Here is a 20519-nt window from a genome sequence, read left to right as displayed (position 1 = left end):
GTTTGAGTCCTGGTGCTCTTGTTGTTTGTGACCGGGTTGTCCTAGTGTTTGAGACCTGGTGCTCTTAGCATTTGAGACCTGCTGATCTTCGTGTTTCCCACGTGGTTGTCTTCGTGTTTGGGAGCTGGTGCTCTTGGTGTTTCAGACGTGGTGCTCTTTTAGTTTGAGACAGGGTTGAGTGGTGTTTGAGATCTGGTGCTCTTGGCGTTTGAGAGCTGCTGATCTTGGTGTTTGGGACCTCGTTGCCTTGGCGTTTGAGACCTGGTGCTCTTGTTGTTTGAGACGTAGTTGTCGTGGTGTTTGAGATCTGGTGCTCTTGGTGTTTGAGACCTGCTGCTGTCTGTGTTTGAGACCTGGTGCTCTTGATGTCTTAGACCTGGTGATCTTGGTGTTTGCGAGCTTGTGCTCTTGTTGTTTGAGACCTGATTGTCTTGGTGATTGAGACTGGTTGTCTTTGTGTTTGAGACCTGGTGCTCTTGGTGTTTGAGACCTTGTGATCTTGGTGTTTGAGACCTAGTTGTCTTGGTGTTTGAGAGCTGCTGCTATTGGTTTTTGATAGGTGCTGCTATTGGTGCTGGAGTCCTGGTGATCTTGTTGTTTGTGACCAGGTGATTTTAGTGTTTGAGACCTGATGCTCTTGGCCTTTGAGCCCTGGTGGTCTTGGTGTTTGTGACCTGGTGGTCTTGGTGTTTGAGATCTAATGCTATTGTTTTTTGAGACCTGGTGCCCTTGGTTTTTGAATCATGGTGGACTTGGTGTTTGAGACCTGGTGCTCTTGGTGTTTGACAACTGGTGCTCTTGGTGTTTGAGACGTGGTACACTTGGTGTTTGAGACTTTGTTGTCTTGGTGTTTGAGACATGCTGCTCTTGGTGTTTGAGACCTGCTGCTCTTGGTGTTTGAGACTTGGTGGTCTTGGTGTTTGAGACCTGGTACATTCGGTTTTTGAGACGTGGTACCCTTGGTTTTGGAGACCTGGTGCTCTTGTTGTTTGAGACGTCGTGCTCATGGTGTTTGAGACCAGGTGCTCATCGTGTTTGGGACGAGGTTCTCTTGGTGTTTGAGACTAGGTGCTCATGGAGTTTGGGACCTCGTGGTCTTGGTGTTTGAGAACTGGTGCTCTTGGTGTTTGAGACGTCGTACTCTTGGTGTTTTAGAGCTGGTACTCTTCGTGTTTGAGAGGGGGTGCTCTTGGTTTTTGAGACATGGTGCTCTTGGTGTTTGAGACCTGGTGTTCTTGATGTTTCAGACCTGGTGCTCTTTGTGTTTGAGAGCTGGTTGTGTTGGTGTTTGAGACCTGGTGCTCTTGGTTTTTGAGACCTGGTACACTTGGTGTTGGAGAGCTGTTACTCTTGGTGTTTGAGACCTGCTGCTCATGGTGTTTAAGACCTTGTGATCTTCGTTTTTGAGTCCTGCTTGTCTTGGTGTTTGATACCTGGTGCTCTTTGTGTTTGAGACCTGGTGCTCTTGGTGTTTGAGCCCTGGTGCTCTTGTTCTTTGGAACTGTTGCTCTTGTTGTTTTAGAACTGGTGCTCTTGGTGTTTGAGACGTGGCGCACTTGGTGTTTGAGACCTGCTGATCTTGGTATTTGGGACCTCGTTGTCTTGCTGTTTTAGAGCTGGTGCTCTTGGTGTTCTAGTCCTGGTGCTCTTCGTGTTTGAGACCTGGTTGTCTTGGTGTTTGAGACCCGATGCTCTTGATGTTTGAGACCTGGTGCTCTTGGTGTTTGAAACCTGGTGCTCCTAGTGTTTGAGACGTGGTTGTCTTGGTATTTGAGACCTGGTGCGCTTGGTGTTTTAGACCTGATGCTCTTGGTGTTTGACACCTGGTTGTCTTGGCGTTTGAGACCTGCTGATCTTGGTGTTTCGGACGTGGTTGTCTTGGTGTTTGAGAGCTGGTGCTCTTGTGGTTTTCGAACTGTTGCTCTTGGTGTTTGAGCCCTGCTGCCTCTTGGTGTTTGAGATCTGGTGCTCTTTTTGTTTTAGACCGGGTTGTCTTGGTGTTTGAGACCTGGTGCTCTTGGTGTTGGAGTCCTGCAGCTGTTGGTGTTTGAGACCTGGTGCTCTTGGTGTTTTAGACCTCGTGTTCTTGGTGTTTGTGAGCTGGTGTTCTTGGTTTTTGGGATCTGGTGGTCTTGGTGATTGAAACCTCGTTTTCTTTTTGATTGAGAGTTGGTGCTCCTGGTGTTTGAGAGCTTGTGATCTTGGTGTTTGAGACCTGGTTGTCTTGTTGTTTTAGAGCTGCTGCTATTGGTTTGTGAGAGATGGTGCTATTGGTGCTTGAGACCTGGTGATCTTGTTGTTTGTGACCAGGTGACTTTGGTATTTGAGACCTGGTGCTCTTGATTTTTGGGACCTGGTGCTCTTGATGTTTGAGACTTGGTGATCTTGGTGTTTGACACCTGGTACACTTGCTGTTTGAGACATGGTTGTCTTGGTGTTTGAGACCTGGTGCTCTTGGTGTTTGAGACCTGGTACACTTGGTGTTTGCGAGCTGGTGCTCTTGATTTTTGAGACCTGCTGCTCTTGATGTTTAAGAAATGATGCTCTTGGTATTTGAGACCTGGTTGTCTTGGTGATTGAGAACTGGTGCTCTTGCTTTTTGAGACCTGCTGCTCTTTGGTTTTGAGAACTGGTGCTCTTGTTGTTTGAGACCTGATGCTTTTGGATTTTGAGACCTGCTGCGTTTAGTGTTTGAGACCTGGTTGTCTTTGTATCTGAGGCCTGGTGCTTTTGGTGTTTGAGAACTGGTGATCTTGGAGTTTGAGGCATGGTTGTCCTGCTGTTTGAGACCTGGTACACTTGGTGTTTGAGACATGGTGCTCTTGGTATTTGAGACCTGTTTCAGTTAGTGTTTGAGAGCTGGTGCTTTTGGTGTTTGAGATCTGGTGCTCTTGGTGTTTGAGACCTGCTGCTCTTGTTGTTTCAGACCTGGTGCACTTGGTGTTTGAGACATGGTTGTCTTGGTGTTTGAGAGCTGCTGCTCTTCGTGTTTGCGACCTGGTTCTCTTGGTTTTTGGGACCTGGAGCTCTTGCTGTTTGAGACCTGGTGCTCTTCATGTTTGAGACCTAGTGATCTTGGTGTTTGAAACCTGGGTGTTTGAGACCTGGTGCTCTTAGCATTTGAGACCTGCTGATCTTCGTGTTTCCCATGTGGTCGTCTTGGTGTTTGTGACCTGCTGCTTCTTGTTGCTTTAGTCCTGGTGCTCTTGTTGTTTGAGACCGGGTTGTCTTGGTGTTTGAGATCTGGTGCTCTTGGCGTTTGAGACCTGCTGATCTTGATGTTTGGGACCTCGTTGCCTTGGCGTTTGAGAGCTGGTGCACTTGTTGTTCTTGTCCTGGTTCTCTTGGTGTTTGAGACCTGCTGCCTCTTGTTGTTTGAGACCTGGTGCTCTTGTTGTTTGAGACCGGGTTGTCGTGGTGTTTGAGACCTGGTGCTCTTGGTGCTTGAGACCTACTGCTTTTGGTGCTTGAGTCGTGGTGCTCTTGGGGTTTTAGTCCTGGTGATCTTGGTGTTTCCAAGCTTGTGCTCTTGGTGTTGAGACCTGGTGGTGTTTGTGTTTGAGATCTGGTGCTTTTGATGTTTGAGACCTGGTGCTCTTGTTGATTGAGAACTGGTGGTCTTGTTGTTTGAGATCTGGTGCTCCTGATGTTTTGGAACTGGTGCTCTTGGTGTTTCAGACCTGGTACACTTGGTGTTTGAGACCTGGTTGTCTTGGTTTTTGAGACATGGTGCTCTTGGTGTTTGAGACCTGGTGCACTTGGTGTTTGAGACCTTGTTGTCTTGGTATTTGAGACATGGTGCTCTTGGTATTTGAGACCTGTTTCACTTGGTGTTTGAGAGCTGGTGCTCTTGGTGTTTGACATCTGGTGCTCTTGGTGTTTGAGACCTGCTGCTCTTGATGTTTCAGACCTGGTGCACTTGGTGTTTGAGACCTGGTTGTCTTGGTGTTTGAGACCTGCTTCTCTTCGTGTTTGCGACCTGGTTCTCTTGGTTTTTGGGACCTGGTGCTCTTGCTGTTTGAGACCTGGTGCTCTTCTTGTTTGAGACCTGGTGCTCTTGGTGATTGAGACCTGGTTGTCTACGTGTTTGAGACCTGGTGCTCTTTGCATTTGAACCTGCTGATCTTGGTGTTTCCCACGCGGTTGTCTTGGTGTTTGAGAGCTAGTGCTCTTGGTGTTTCAGACCTGGTGCTCTTGGTGTTTGTTACCTGCTGCTTCTTGTTGTTTGAGTCCTGGTGCTCTTGTTGTTTGTGACCGGGTTGTCCTGGTGTTTGAGACCTGGTGCTCTTAGCATTTGAGACCTGCTGATCTTGGTGTTTCCCACGTGGTTGTCTTCGTGTTTGGGAGCTGGTGCTCTTCGTGTTTCAGACCTGGTGCTCTTGTAGTTTGAGACAGGGTTGACTTGGTGTTTGAGATCTGGTGCTCTTGGCGTTTGAGACCTGCTGATCTTGGTGTTTGGGACCTCGTTGCCTTGGCGTTTGAGACCTGGTGCTCTTGTTGTTTGAGACCTGCTGCTGTTTGCGTTTGAGACCTGGTGCTCTTGGTGTCTTAGACCTGGTGATCTTGGTGTTTGCGAGCTTGTGCTCTTGGTGTTTGAGACCTGATTGTCTTGGTGATTGAGACTGGTTGTCTTTGTGTTTGAGACCTGGTGCTCTTGGTGTTTGAGACCTTGTGATCTTGGTGTTTGAGACCTAGTTGTCTTGGTGTTTGAGAGCTGCTGCTATTGGTTTTTGATAGGTGCTGCTATTGGTGTTGGAGTCCTGGTGATCTTGTTGTTTGTGACCAGGTGATTTTAGTGTTTGAGACCTGATGCTCTTGGCCTTTGAGCCCTGGTGGTCTTGGTGTTTGTGACCTGGTGGTCTTGGTGTTTGAGATCTAATGCTATTGTTTTTTGAGACCTGGTGCTCTTGGTTTTTGAATCATGGTAGACTTGGTGTTTGAGACCTGGTGCTCTTGGTGTTTGACAACTGGTGCTCTTGGTGTTTGAGACGTGGTACACTTGGTGTTTGAGACTTTGTTGTCTTGGTGTTTGAGACATGCTGCTCTTGGTGTTTGAGACCTGCTGCTCTTGGTGTTTGAGACTTGGTGGTCTTGGTGTTTGAGACCTGGTACATTCGGTTTTTGAGACGTGGTACCCTTGGTTTTGGAGACCTGTTGCTCTTGTTGTTTGAGACGTCGTGCTCATGGTGTTTGAGACCAGGTGCTCATCGTGTTTGGGACGAGGTGCTCTTGGTGTTTGAGACCAGGTACACTTGGTGTTGGAGAGCTGTTACGCTTGGTGTTTGAGACCTGCTGCTCATGGTGTTTAAGACCTTGTGCTCTTCGTTTTTGAATCCTGCTTGTCTTGGTGTTTGATACCTGGTGCTCTTTGTGTTTGAGACCTGGTGCTCTTGGTGTTTGAGCCCTGGTTCTCTTGGTGTTTGAGACCTGGTGCTCTTGGTTTTTGGGACCTGGTGCTTTTGATGTTTGAGACTTGGTGCACTTGGTGTTTGAGACCTGGTTGTCTTGGTGTTTGAGACCTGCTGCTCTCCGTGTTTGCGACATGGTTCTCTTTGTTTTTGGGACCTGGAGCTCTTGCCGTTTGAGACCTGGCGCTCTTCATGTTTGAGACATAATGCTCTTGGTGTTTGAGACCTGATGCTCTTAGTATTTGAGACCTGATTGTCTTGGTATTTGAGACCTGGTGCTCTTGGAGTTTGGGACCTGGTGCTCTTGGTGTTTGAGACCTGGTTGTCTTGTTGTTTTAGACCTGCTGCTATTGGTTTGTGAGAGATGGTGCTATTGGTGCTTGAGACCTGGTGATCTTGTTGTTTGTGACAAGGTTATTTTGGTGTTTGAGACCTGGTGCTCTTGATTTTTTAGCCCTCGTGGTGTTGGTGTATGAGACCTGGTGGTCTTGGTTTTTGAGATCTGGAGCTATAGATGTTTGAGAACTGGTGCGCTTGGTGTTTGAGACCTGGTGGTCTAGGTGTTTGAGACCTGGTGCTCTTGGTGTTTGAGACCTGGTGCTCTTGGTGTTTCAGACCTGGTACACTTGGTGTTTGAGACCTGGTTGTCTTGGTGTTTGAGAGCTGGTGCTCTTGTTGTTTCAGACCTGGTGCTCTTGTTGTTTGTGACCTGCTGCTTCTTGCTGTTTAGTCCTGGTGCTCTTGTTGTTTGTGACCGGGTTGTCTTGGTGTTTGAGATCTGGTGCTCTTGGCGTTTGAGACCTGCTGATCTTCGTGTTTGGGACCTCGTTGCCTTGGCGTTTGAGAGCTGGTGCTCTTGGTTTTCTCGTCCTGGTTCTCTTGGTGTTTTAGAGCTGGTGCCTCTTGTTGTTTGAGACCTGGTGCTCTTGTTGTTTGAGACCTGGTTGTCTTGGTGTTTGATACCTGATGCTCTTGATGTTTGAGACCTGGTGCTCTTGGTGTTTGAAACCTCGTGCTCCTGGTGTTTGAGACGTTGTTGTCTTGGTATTTGAGACCTGGTGCTCTTGGTGTTTTGGACCTGGTGCTCTTGGTGTTTGACACCTGGTTGTCTTGGCGTTTGAGACCTGCTGATCTTGGTGTTTCGGAAGTGGTTGTCTTGGTGTTTGAGAGCTGGTGCTCTTGTTGTTTTCGACCTGTTGCACTTGGTGTTTGAGCCCTGCTGCCTCTTGGTGTTTGAGACCTGGTGCTCTTTTTGTTGTAGACCGGGTTGTCTTGGTGTTTGAGACCTGGTGCTCTTGGCGTTTGAGAACTGCGATCTTCGTGTTTGGGACCTCGTTGCCTTGGCGTTTGAGACCTGGTGCTCTTGGTTTTCTCGTCCTGGTTCTCTTGGTGTTTGAGACCTGCTGCCTCTTGTTGTTTGAGACCTGGTGCTCTTGTTGTTTGAGACCTGGTGCTCTTGTTGTTTGAGACCAGGTTGTCGTCGTGTTTGAGACCTGGTGCTCTTGGTGTTTGAGACCTTCTGCTGTTGGTTCTTGAGACCTGGTGCTCTTGGTGTTTTAGACCTCGTGATCTTGGTGTTTGCGAGCTTGTGCTCTTGGTGTTTGAGACCTGGTGGTCTTGGTGTTTGAGATCTGGTGCTTTTGATGTTTGAGACCTGGTGCTCTTGTTGTTTGAGAACTGTTGGTCTTGTTGTTTGAGATCTGGTGCTCCTGTTGTTATAGAACTGGTGCTCTTGGTGTTTGAGACGTGGTGCACTTGGTGTTTGAGACCTGCTGATCTTGGTATTTGGGACTTCGTTGTCTTGGTGTTTTAGAGCTGGTGCTCTTGGCGTTCTAGTCCTGGTGCTCGTGGTATTTGAGACTTGGTTGTCCTGGTGTTTGAGACCTGATGCGCTTGGTGTTTGAAACCTGGTGCTCCTGGTGTTTGAGACGTGGTTGTCTTGGTATTTGAGACCTGGTGCACTTGGTGTTTTAGACCTGTGCTCTTGGTGTTTGACACCTGGTTGTCTTGGCGTTTGAGACCTGCTGATCTTGGTGTTTCGGATGTGGTTGTCTTGGTGTTTGAGAGCTGGTGCTCTTGTTGTTTTCGACCTGTTGCTCTTGGTTTTTGAGCCCAGCTGCCTCTAGGTTTTTGAGACCTGGTGCTCTTTTTGTTTTAGACCGGGTTGTCTTGGTGTTTGAGACCTGGTGCTCTTGGTGTTGGAGTCCTGCAGCTATTGGTGTTTGAGACCTGGTGCTCTTGGTGTTTTAGACCTCGTGATCTTGGTGTTTGAGATCTGGTGGTCTTGGTGATTGAGATCTGGTGGTCTTGGTGATTGAGACCTCGTTTTCTTTTTGTTTGAGAGTTGGTGCTCCTGGTGTTTGAGAGCTTGTGATCTTGGTGTTTGAGACCTGGTTGTCTTGTTGTTTTAGACCTGCTGCTATTGGTTTGTGAGAGTTGGTGCTATTGGTGCTTGAGACCTGGTGATATTGTTGTTTGTGACAAGGTGATTTTGGTGTTTGAGACCTGGTGCTCTTGATTTTTTAGCCCTCGTGGTGTTGTTGTTTGAGACCTGGTGGTCTTGGTATTTGAGATCTGGTGCTCTTGGTGTTTTAGACCTGGTGCTCTTGGTGTTTGACACCTGGTAGTCTTGGCGTTTGAGACCTGCTGATCTTGGTGTTTCGGACGTGGTTGTCTTCTTGTTTGAGACCTGGTGCTCTTGATTTTTGAGCCCTCGTGGTGTTGGTGTTTGAGAGCTGTTGGGCTTGGTGTTTGAGATCTGGTGCTATTGAAGTTTGAGAACTGCTACGCTTGGTGTTTGAGACCTGGTGCTCTTGGTGTTTCAGACCTGGTACACTTCGTGTTTGAGACCTGGTTGTCTTGGGTTTTGAGACATGGTGCTCTTGGTGTTTGAGACCTGGTGCACTTGGTGTTTGAGACCTTGTTGTCTTGGTATTTGAGACATGGTGCTCTTGGTATTTGAGACCTGTTTCACTTGGTGTTTGAGAGCTGGTGCTCTTGGTGTTTGAGATCTGGTGCTCTTGGTGTTTGAGACCTGCTGCTCTTGATGTTTCAGACCTGGTGCTCTTGGTGTTTGAGACCTGGTTGTCTTGGTGTTTGAGACCTGCTTCTCTTCGTGTTTGCGACCTGGTTCTCTAGGTTTTTGGGACCTGGTGCTCTTGCTGTTTGAGACCTGGTGCACTTCATGTTTGAGACCTAGTGCTCTTGGTGTTAGAGGCCTGGTTGTCTTCGTGTTTGAGACCTGGTGCTCTTAGCATTTGAACCTGCTGATCTTGGTGTTTCCCACGCGGTTGTCTTGGTGTCTGAGAGCTAGTGCTCTTGGTGTTTCAGACCTGGTGCTCTTGGTGTTTGTGACCTGCTGCTTCTTGTTGTTTGAGTCCTGGTGCTCTTGTTGTTTGTGACCGGGTTGTCCTAGTGTTTGAGACCTGGTGCTCTTAGCATTTGAGACCTGCTGATCTTCGTGTTTCCCACGTGGTTGTCTTCGTGTTTGGGAGCTGGTGCTCTTGGTGTTTCAGACGTGGTGCTCTTTTAGTTTGAGACAGGGTTGAGTGGTGTTTGAGATCTGGTGCTCTTGGCGTTTGAGAGCTGCTGATCTTGGTGTTTGGGACCTCGTTGCCTTGGCGTTTGAGACCTGGTGCTCTTGTTGTTTGAGACGGAGTTGTCGTGGTGTTTGAGATCTGGTGCTCTTGGTGTTTGAGACCTGCTGCTGTCTGTGTTTGAGACCTGGTGCTCTTGATGTCTTAGACCTGGTGATCTTGGCGTTTGCGAGCTTGTGCTCTTGTTGTTTGAGACCTGATTGTCTTGGTGATTGAGACTGGTTGTCTTTGTGTTTGAGACCTGGTGCTCTTGGTGTTTGAGACCTTGTGATCTTGGTGTTTGGGACCTCGTTGTCTTGCTGTTTTAGAGCTGGTGCTCTTGGTGTTCTAGTCCTGGTGCTCTTCGTGTTTGAGACCTGGTTGTCTTGGTGTTTGAGACCTGATGCTCTTGATGTTTGAGACCTGGTGCTCTTGGTGTTTGAAACCTGGTGCTCCTGGTGTTTGAGACGTGGTTGTCTTGGTATTTGAGACCTGGTGAGCTTGGTGTTTTAGACCTGATGCTCTTGGTGTTTGACACCTGGTTGTCTTGGCGTTTGAGACCTGCTGATCTTGGTGTTTCGGACGTGGTTGTCTTGGTGTTTGAGAGCTGGTGCTCTTGTGGTTTTCGACCTGTTGCTCTTGGTGTTTGAGCCCTGCTGCCTCTTGGTGTTTGAGACCTGGTGCTCTTTTTGTTTTAGACCGGGTTGTCTTGGTGTTTGAGACCTGGTGCTCTTGGTGTTGGAGTCCTGCAGCTGTTGGTGTTTGAGACCTGGTACTCTTGGTGTTTCAGACCTCGTGTTCTTGGTGTTTGTGAGCTGGTGTTCTTGGTTTTTGGGATCTGGTGGTCTTGGTGATTGAAACCTCGTTTTCTTTTTGATTGAGAGTTGGTGCTCCTGGTGTTTGAGAGCTTGTGATCTTGGTGTTTGAGACCTGGTTGTCTTGTTGTTTTAGAGCTGCTGCTATTGGTTTGTGAGAGATGGTGCTATTGGTGCTTGAGAACTGGTGATCTTGTTGTTTGTGACCAGGTGACTTTGGTGTTTGAGACCTGGTGCTCTTGATTTTTGGGACCTGGTGCTCTTGATGTTTGAGACTTGGGGATCTTGGTGTTTGACACCTGGTACACTTGCTGTTTGAGACATGGTTTTCTTGGTGTTTGAGACCTGGTGCTCTTGGTGTTTGAGACCTGGTACACTTGGTGTTTGCGAGTTGGTGCTCTTGATTTTTGAGACCTGCTGCTCCTGATGTTTAAGAAATGATGCTCTTGGTATTTGAGACCTGGTTGTCTTGGTGATTGAGAACTGGTGCTCTTGCTTTTTGAGACCTGCTGCTCTTTGGTTTTGAGAACTGGTGCTCTTGTTGTTTGAGACCTGATGCTTTTGGATTTTGAGACCTGCTGCGTTTAGTGTTTGAGACCTGGTTGTCTTTGTATCTGAGGCCTGGTGCTTTTGGTGTTTGAGAACTGGTAATCTTGGAGTTTGAGGCATGGTTGTCCTACTGTTTGAGACCTGGTACACTTGGTGTTTGAGACATGGTGCTCTTGGTATTTGAGACCTGTTTCAGTTAGTGTTTGAGAGCTGGTGCTTTTGGTGTTTGAGATCTGGTGATCTTGGTGTTTGAGACCTGGTGCACTTGGTGTTTGAGACATGGTTGTCTTGGTGTTTGAGAGCTGCTGCTCTTCGTGTTTGCGACCTGGTTCTCTTGGTTTTTGGGACCTGGACCTCTTGCTGTTTGAGACCTGGTGCTCTTCATGTTTGAGACCTAGTTGTCTTGGTGTTTGAGAGCTGCTGCTTTTGGTTTTTGATAGGTGCTGCTATTGGTGTTGGAGACCTGGTGATCTTGTTGTTTGTGACCAGGTGATTTTAGTGTTTGAGACCTGATGCTCTTGGCCTTTGAGCCCTGGTGGTCTTGGTGTTTGTGACCTGGTGGTCTTGGTGTTTGAGATCTAATGCTATTGTTTTTTGAGACCTGGTGCTCTTGGTTTTTGAATCATGGTAGACTTGGTGTTTGAGACCTGGTGCTCTTGGTGTTTGACAACTGGTGCTCTTGGTGTTTGAGACGTGGTACACTTGGTGTTTGAGACTTTGTTGTCTTGGTGTTTGAGACATGCTGCTCTTGGTGTTTGAGACCTGCTGCTCTTCGTGTTTGAGACTTGGTGGTCTTGGTGTTTGAGACCTGGTACATTCGGTTTTTGAGACGTGGTACCCTTGGTTTTGGAGACCTGGTGCTCTTGTTGTTTGAGACGTCGTGCTCATGGTGTTTGAGACCAGGTGCTCATCGTGTTTGGGACGAGGTGCTCTTGGTGTTTGAGACTAGGTGCTCATGGAGTTTGGGAAATCGTGGTCTTGGTGTTTGAGAACTGGTGCTCTTGGTGTTTGAGACGTCGTACTCTTGGTGTTTTAGAGCTGGTACTCTTCGTGTTTGAGAGGGGGTGCTCTTGGTTTTTGAGACATGGTGCTCTTGGTGTTTGAGACCTGCTGCCTCTTGTTGTTTGAGACCTGGTGCTCTTGTTGTTTGAGACCGGTTTGTCGTGGTGTTTGAGACCTGGTGCTCTTGGTGCTTGAGACCTACTACTTTTGGTGCTTGAGTCGTGGTGCTCTTGGGGTTTTAGTCCTGGTGATCTTGGTGTTTCCAAGCTTGTGCTCTTGGTGTTGAGACCTGGTGGTGTTGGTGTTTGAGATCTGGTGCTTTTGATGTTTGAGATCTGGTGCTCTTGTTGATTGAGAACTGGTGGTCTTGTTGTTTGAGATCTGGTGCTCCTGATGTTTTAGAACTGGTGCTCTTGGTGTTTCAGACCTGGTACACTTGGTGTTTGAGACCTGGTTGTCTTGGTTTTTGAGACATGGTGCTCTTGGTGTTTGAGACCTGGTGCACTTGGTGTTTGAGACCTTGTTGTCTTGGTATTTGAGACATGGTGCTCTTGGTATTTGAGACCTGTTTCACTTGGTGTTTGAGAGCTGGTGCTCTTGGTGTTTGACATCTGGTGCTCTTGGTGTTTGAGACCTGCTGCTCTTGATGTTTCAGACCTGGTGCACTTGGTGTTTGAGACCTGGTTGTCTTGGTGTTTGAGACCTGCTTCTCCTCGTGTTTGCGACCTGGTTCTCTTGGTTTTTGGGACCTGGTGCTCTTGCTGTTTGAGACCTGGTGCTCTTCTTGTTTGAGACCTAGTGCTCTTCGTGATTGAGACCTGGTTGTCTTCGTGTTTGAGACCTGGTGCTCTTTGCATTTGAACCTGCTGATCTTGGTGTTTCCCACGCGGTTGTCTTGGTGTCCGAGGGCTAGTGCTCTTGGTGTTTCAGACCTGGTGCTCTTGGTGTTTGTGACCTGGTGCTCTTCATGTTTGAGACCTAGTGCTCTTGGTGTTTGAGACCTGGTGCTCCAGGTGTTTGAGACGTGGTTGTCTTGGTATTTGAGACCTGGTGCTCTTGGTGTTTGAGACCTGTTGCTCTTGGTGTTTGAGACCTGTTTGTCTTGGTGTTTGAGACCTGGTGCTCTTAGCATTTGAGACCTGCTGATCTTGGTGTTTCCCACGTGGTTCTCTTGGTGTTTGAGAGATGGTGCTCTTGGTGTTTCAGACCTGGTGCTCTTGGTGTTTGTGACCTGCTGCTTCTTATTGTTGGAGTTCTGGTGCTCTTGTTGTTTGAGACCGGGTTGTCTTGGTATTTGAGATCTGGTGCTCTTGGCGTTTGAGACCTGCTGCGCTTGTTGTTTGAGACCTGGTGCTCTTGTTGTTTGAGACCGGGTTGTCGTGGTGTTTGAGACCTGGTGCTCTTGGTGTTTTAGAACTGGTGATCTTGGTGTTTGCGAGCGTGTGCTCATGGTGTTTGAGACCTGTTGGTCTTGGTGTTTGAGATCTGGTGCTTCTGATGTTTGAGACCTGGTGCTCTTGTTCTTTGGAACTGTTGCTCTTGTTGTTTTAGAACTGGTGCTCTTGGTGTTTGAGACGTGGTGCACTTGGTGTTTGAGACCTGCTGATCTTGGTATTTGGGACCTCGTTGTCTTGCTGTTTTAGAGCTGGTGCTCTTGGTGTTCTAGTCCTGGTGCTCTTCGTGTTTGAGACCTGGTTGTCTTGGTGTTTGAGACCTGATGCTCTTGATGTTTGAGACCTGGTGCTCTTGGTGTTTGAAACCTGGTGCTCCTGGTGTTTGAGACGTGGTTGTCTTGGTATTTGAGACCTGGTGCGCTTGGTGTTTTAGACCTGATGCTCTTGGTGTTTGACACCTGGTTGTCTTGGCGTTTGAGACCTGCTGATCTTGGTGTTTCGGACGTGGTTGTCTTGGTGTTTGAGAGCTGGTGCTCTTGTGGTTTTCGAACTGTTGCTCTTGGTGTTTGAGCCCTGCTGCCTCTTGGTGTTTGAGACCTGGTGCTCTTTTTGTTTTAGACCGGGTTGTCTTGGTGTTTGAGACCTGGTGCTCTTGGTGTTGGAGTCCTGCAGCTGTTGGTGTTTGAGACCTGGTGCTCTTGGTGTTTCAGACCTCGTGTTCTTGGTGTTTGTGAGCTGGTGTTCTTGGTTTTTGGGATCTGGTGGTCTTGGTGATTGAAACCTCGTTTTCTTTTTGATTGAGAGTTGGTGCTCCTGGTGTTTGAGAGCTTGTGATCTTGGTGTTTGAGACCTGGTTGTCTTGTTGTTTTAGAGCTGCTGCTATTGGTTTGTGAGAGATGGTGCTATTGGTGCTTGAGAACTGGTGATCTTGTTGTTTGTGACCAGGTGACTTTGGTGTTTGAGACCTGGTGCTCTTGATTTTTGGGACCTGGTGCTCTTGATGTTTGAGACTTGGGGATCTTGGTGTTTGACACCTGGTACACTTGCTGTTTGAGACATGGTTTTCTTGGTGTTTGAGACCTGGTGCTCTTGGTGTTTGAGACCTGGTACACTTGGTGTTTGCGAGTTGGTGCTCTTGATTTTTGAGACCTGCTGCTCCTGATGTTTAAGAAATGATGCTCTTGGTATTTGAGACCTGGTTGTCTTGGTGATTGAGAACTGGTGCTCTTGCTTTTTGAGACCTGCTGCTCTTTGGTTTTGAGAACTGGTGCTCTTGTTGTTTGAGACCTGATGCTTTTGGATTTTGAGACCTGCTGCGTTTAGTGTTTGAGACCTGGTTGTCTTTGTATCTGAGGCCTGGTGCTTTTGGTGTTTGAGAACTGGTAATCTTGGAGTTTGAGGCATGGTTGTCCTGCTGTTTGAGACCTGGTACACTTGGTGTTTGAGACATGGTGCTCTTGGTATTTGAGACCTGTTTCAGTTAGTGTTTGAGAGCTGGTGCTTTTGGTGTTTGAGATCTGGTGCTCTTGGTGTTTGAGACCTGGTGCACTTGGTGTTTGAGACATGGTTGTCTTGGTGTTTGAGAGCTGCTGCTCTTCGTGTTTGCGACCTGGTTCTCTTGGTTTTTGGGACCTGGACCTCTTGCTGTTTGAGACCTGGTGCTCTTCATGTTTGAGACCTAGTGATCTTGGTGTTTGAAACCTGGGTGTTTGAGACCTGGTGCTCTTAGCATTTGAGACCTGCTGATCTTCGTGTTTCCCATGTGGTCGTCTTGGTGTTTGTGACCTGCTGCTTCTTGTTGTTTTAGTCCTGGTGCTCTTGTTGTTTGAGACCGGGTTGTCTTGGTGTTTGAGATCTGGTGCTCTTGGCGTTTGAGACCTGCTGATCTTGATGTTTGGGACCTCGTTGCCTTGGCGTTTGAGAGCTGGTGCACTTGTTGTTCTTGTCCTGGTTCTCTTGGTGTTTGAGTCCTGCTGCCTCTTGTTGTTTGAGACCTGGTGCTCTTGTTGTTTGAGACCGGGTTGTCGTGGTGTTTGAGACCTGGTGCTCTTGGTGCTTGACACCTACTGCTTTTGGTGCTTGAGTCGTGGTGCTCTTGGGGTTTTAGTCCTGGTGATCTTGGTGTTTCCAAGCTTGTGCTCTTGGTGTTGAGACCTGGTGGTGTTGGTGTTTGAGATCTGGTGCTTTTGATGTTTGAGATCTGGTGCTCTTGTTGATTGAGAACTGGTGGTCTTGTTGTTTGAGATCTGGTGCTCCTGATGTTTTAGAACTGGTGCTCTTGGTGTTTCAGACCTGGTACACTTGGTGTTTGAGACCTGGTTGTCTTGGTTTTTGAGACATGGTGCTCTTGGTGTTTGAGACCTGGTGAACTTGGTGTTTGAGACCTTGTTGTCTTGGTATTTGAGACATGGTGCTCTTGGTATTTGAGACCTGTTTCACTTGGTGTTTGAGAGCTGGTGCTCTTGGTGTTTGACATCTGGTGCTCTTGGTGTTTGAGACCTGCTGGTCTTGATGTTTCAGACCTGGTGCACTTGGTGTTTGAGACCTGGTTGTCTTGGTGTTTGAGACCTGCTTCTCCTCGTGTTTGCGACCTGGTTCTCTTGGTTTTTGGGACCTGGTGCTCTTGCTGTTTGAGACCTGGTGCTCTTCTTGTTTGAGACCTAGTGCTCTTGGTGATTGAGACCTGGTTGTCTTCGTGTTTGAGACCTGGTGCTCTTTGCATTTGAACCTGCTGATCTTGGTGTTTCCCACGCGGTTGTCTTGGTGTTCGAGGGCTAGTGCTCTTGGTGTTTCAGACCTGGTGCTCTTGGTGTTTGTGACCTGCTGCTTCTTGTTGTTTGAGTCCTGGTGCTCTTGTTGTTTGTGACCGGGTTGTCCTGGTGTTTGAGACCTGGTGCTCTTAGCATTTGAGACCTGCTGATCTTGGTGTTTCCCACGTGGTTGTCTTCGTGTTTGGGAGCTGGTGCTCTTCGTGTTTCAGACCTGGTGCTCTTGTAGTTTGAGACAGGGTTGACTTGGTGTTTGAGATCTGGTGCTCTTGGCGTTTGAGACCTGCTGATCTTGGTGTTTGGGACCTCGTTGCCTTGGCGTTTGAGACCTGGTGCTCTTGTTGTTTGAGACCGAGTTGTCGTGGTGTTTGAGATCTGGTGCTCTTGGTGTTTGAGACCTGCTGCTGTTTGTGTTTGAGACCCGGTGCTCTTGGTGTCTTAGACCTGGTGATCTTGGTGTTTGCGAGCTTGTGCTCTTGGTGTTTGAGACCTGATTGTCTTGGTGATTGAGACTGGTTGTCTTTGTGTTTGAGACCTGGTGCTCTTGGTGTTTGAGACCTTGTGATCTTGGTGTTTGAGACCTAGTTGTCTTGGTGTTTGAGAGCTGCTGCTATTGGTTTTTGATAGGTGCTGCTATTGGTGTTGGAGTCCTGGTGATCTTGTTGTTTGTGACCAGGTGATTTTAGTGTTTGAGACCTGATGCTCTTGGCCTTTGAGCCCTGGTGGTCTTGGTGTTTGTGACCTGGTGGTCTTGGTGTTTGAGATCTAATGCTATTGTTTTTTGAGACCTGGTGCTCTTGGTTTTTGAATCATGGTGGACTTGGTGTTTGAGACCTGGTGCTCTTGGTGTTTGACAACTGGTGCTCTTGGTGTTTGAGACGTGGTACACTTGGTGTTTGAGACTTTGTTGTCTTGGTGTTTGAGACATGCTGCTCTTGGTGTTTGAGACCTGCTGCTCTTGGTGTTTGAGACTTGGTGGTCTTGGTGTTTGAGACCTGGTACATTCGGTTTTTGAGACGTGGTACCCTTGGTTTTGGAGACCTGGTGCTCTTGTTGTTTGAGACGTCGTGCTCATGGTGTTTGAGACCAGGTGCTCATCGTGTTTGGGACGAGGTGCTCTTGGTGTTTGAGACCAGGTACACTTGGTGTTGGAGAGCTGTTACGCTTGGTGTTTGAGACCTGCTGCTCATGGTGTTTAAGACCTTGTGCTCTTCGTTTTTGAATCCTGCTTGTCTTGGTGATTGATACCTGGTGCTCTTTGTGTTTGAGACCTGGTGCTCTTGGTGTTTGAGCCCTGGTTCTCTTGGTGTTTGAGACCTGGTGCTCTTGGTTTTTGGGACCTGGTGCTTTTGATGTTTGAGACTTGGTGCACTTGGTGTTTGAGACCTGGTTGTCTTGGTGTTTGAGACCTGCTGCTCTCCCTGTTTGCGACATGGTTCTCTTGGTTTTTGGGACCTGGAGCTCTTGCCGTTTGAGACCTGGCGCTCTTCATGTTTGAGACCTAATGCTCTTGGTGTTTGAGACCTGATGCTCTTAGTATTTGAGACCTGATTGTCTTGGTATTTGAGACCTGGTGCTCTTGGAGTTTGAGACCTGGTGCTCTTGGTGTTTGAGACCTGTTTGCCTTGGTGTTTGAGACCTGGTGCTCTTGGTGCTTGAGACCTACTGCTTTTTGTGCTTGAGACGTGGTGCTCTTGGGGTTTTAGTCCTGGTGATCTTGGTGTTTGCAAGCTTGTGCTCTTGGTGTTTGAGACCTAGTGGTGTTGGTGTTTGAGATCTGGTGCTTTTGATGTTTGAGACCTGGTGCTCTTGTTGATTGAGAACTGGTGGTCTTGTTGTTTGAGATCTGGTGCTCCTGATGTTTTAGAACTGGTGCTCTTGGTGTTTCAGACCTGGTACACTTGGTGTTTGAGACCTGGTTGTCTTGGTTTTTGAGACATGGTGCTCTTGGTGTTTGAGACCTGGTGCACTTGGTGTTTGAGACCTTGTTGTCTTGGTATTTGAGACATGGTGCTCTTGGTATTTGAGACCTGTTTCACTTGGTGTTTGAGAGCTGGTGCTCTTGGTGTTTGACATCTGGTGCTCTTGGTGTTTGAGACCTGCTGCTCTTGATGTTTCAGACCTGGTGCACTTGGTGTTTGAGACCTGGTTGTCTTGGTGTTTGAGACCTGCTTCTCTTCGTGTTTGCGACCTGGTTCTCTTGGTTTTTGGGACCTGGTGCTCTTGCTCTTTGAGACCTGGTGCTCTTCTTGTTTGAGACCTAGTGCTCTTGGTGATTGAGGCCTGGTTGTCTTCGTGTTTGAGACCTGGTGCTCTTTGCATTTGAACCTGCTGATCTTGGTGTTTCCCACGCGGTTGTCTTGGTGTTTGAGAGCTAGTGCTCTTGGTGTTTCAGACCTGGTGCTCTTGGTGTTTGTGACCTGCTGCTTCTTGTTGTTTGAGTCCTGGTGCTCTTGTTGTTTGTGACCGGGTTGTCCTGGTGTTTGAGACCTGGTCCTCTTAGCATATGGGACCTGCTGATCTTGGTGTTTCCCACGTGGTTGTCTTCGTGTTTGGGAGCTGGTGCTCTTGGTTTTGCAGACCTGGTACTCTTGTTGTTTGAGACAGGGTTGACTTGGTGTTTGAGATCTGGTGCTCTTGGCGTTTGAGAGCTGCTGATCTTGGTGTTTGGGACCTCGTTGCCTTGGCGTTTGAGACCTGGTGCTCTTGTTGTTTGAGACCGAGTTGTCGTGGTGTTTGAGATCTTGTGCTCTTGGTGTTTGAGACCTGCTGCTGTTTGTGTTTGAGACCTGGTGCTCTTGGTGTCTTAGACCTGGTGATCTTGGTGTTTGCGAGCTTGTGCTCTTGGTGTTTGAGACCTGATTGTCTTGGTGACTGAGACTGGTTGTCTTTGTGTTTGAGATCTGGTGCTCTTGGTGTTTGAGACCTTGTGATCTTGGTGTTTGAGACCTAGTTGTCTTGGTGTTTGAGAGCTGCTGCTATTGGTTTTTGATAGGTGCTGCTATTGGTTTTGGAGTCCTGGTGATCTTGTTGTTTGTGACCAGGTGATTTTAGTGTTTGAGACCTGATGCTCTTGGCCTTTGAGCCCTGGTGGTCTTGGTGTTTGTGACCTGGTGGTCTTGGTGTTTGAGATCTAATGCTATTGTTTTTTGAGACCTGGTGCTCTTGGTTTTTGAATCATGGTGGACTTGGTGTTTGAGACCTGGTGCTCTTGGTGTTTGACAACTGGTGCTCTTGGTGTTTGAGACGTGGTACACTTGGTGTTTGAGACTTTTTTGTCTTGGTGTTTGAGACATGCTGCTCTTGGTGTTTGAGACCTGATGCTCTTGGTGTTTGAGACTTGGTGGTCTTGGTGTTTGAGACCTGGTACATTCGGTTTTTGAGACGTGGTACCCTTGGTTTTGGAGACCTGGTGCTCTTGTTGTTTGAGACGTCGTGCTCATGGTGTTTGAGACCAGGTGCTCATCGTGTTTGGGACGAGGTGCTCTTGGTGTCTGAGACCAGGTACACTTGGTGTTGGAGAGCTGTTACTCTTGGTGTTTGAGAGCTGCTGCTCATGGTGTTTAAGACCTTGTGCTCTTCGTTTTTGAGTCCTGCTTGTCTTGGTGTTTGATACCTGGTGCTCTTTGTGTTTGAGACCTGGTGCTCTTGGTGTTTGAGCCCTGGTTCTCTTGGTGTTTGAGACCTGGTGCTCTTGGTTTTTGGGACCTGGTGCTCTTGATGTTTGAGACTTGGTGCACTTGGTGTTTGAGACCTGGTTGTCTTGGTGTTTGAGACCTGCTGCTCTCCGTGTTTGCGACATGGTTCTCTTGGTTTTTGGGACCAGGAGCTCTTGCTGTTTGAGACCTGGCGCTCTTCATGTTTGAGACCTAGTGCTCTTGGTGTTTGAGACCTGATGCTCTTAGTATTTGAGACCTGGTTGTCTTGGTATTTGAGACCTGGTGCTCTTGGTGTTTGAGTCCTGTTGCTCTTGGTGTTTGAGACCGGCTTGTCTTGGTGTTTGAGACCTGGTGCTCTTAGCATTTGAGACCTGCTGATCTTGGTGTTTCCCACGTGGTTCTCTTGGTGTTTGAGAGCTGGTGCTCTTGGTGTTTCAGACCTGGTGCTCTTGGTGTTTGTGACCTGCTGCTTCTTGTTGTTGGAGTTCTGGTGCTCTTGTTGTTTGAAACCGGGTTGTCTTGGTATTTGAGATCTGGTGCTCTTGGCGTTTGAGACCTGCTGCCTCTTGTTGTTTGAGACCTGGTGCCCTTGTTGTTTGAGACCGGGTTGTCGTGGTGTTTGAGACCTGGTGCTCTTGGTGTTTTAGACCTGGTGTTCTTGGTGTTTGCGAGCTTGTGCTCATGGTGTTTGGAACCTGGTGGTCTTGTTGTTTCAGATCTGGTGCTTTTGATGTTTGAGACCTGGTGCTCTTGTTCTTTGAGAACTGTTGCTCTTGTTGTTTTAGAACAGGTGCTCTTGGTGTTTGAGACGTGGTGCACTTGGTGTTTGAGACGTGCTGATCTTGGTATTTGGGACCTCGTTGTCTTGGTGTTTTAGAGCTGGTGCTCTTGGTGTTCTAGTCCTGGTGCTCTTGGTGTTTGAGACCTGGTTGCCTTGGTGTTTGAGACATGATGCTCTTGATGTTTGAGACCTGGTGCTCTTGGTGTTTGAAACCTGGTGCTCCTGGTGTTTGAGACGTGGTTGTCTTGGTATTTGAGACCTGGTGCGCTTGGTGTTTTAGACCTAAAGCTCTTGGTGTTTGACACCTGGTTGTCTTCGCGTTTGAGACCTGCTGATCTTGGTGTTTGAGCCCTGCTGCCTCTTGGTGTTTGAGACCTGGTGCTCTCTTTGTTTTAGGCCGGGTTGTCTTGGTGTTTGAGACCTGGTGCTCTTGGTGTTTTTGACGTCGTGTTCTTGGTGTTTGTGAGCTGGTTTTCTTGGTTTTTGGGATCTGGTGGTCTTGCTGATTGAAACCTCGTTTTCTTTTTGATTGAGAGTTAGTGCTCCTGGTGTTTGAGAGCTTGTGATC

This window comes from Carcharodon carcharias, chromosome 11 (assembly GCF_017639515.1).
Source record: "Carcharodon carcharias isolate sCarCar2 chromosome 11, sCarCar2.pri, whole genome shotgun sequence".
In the NCBI taxonomy this organism is placed as follows: Eukaryota; Metazoa; Chordata; class Chondrichthyes; order Lamniformes; family Lamnidae; genus Carcharodon; species Carcharodon carcharias.
The sequence above is the reverse complement of the archived record's forward strand: the minus strand, read 5'-3'. Positions refer to the sequence as shown.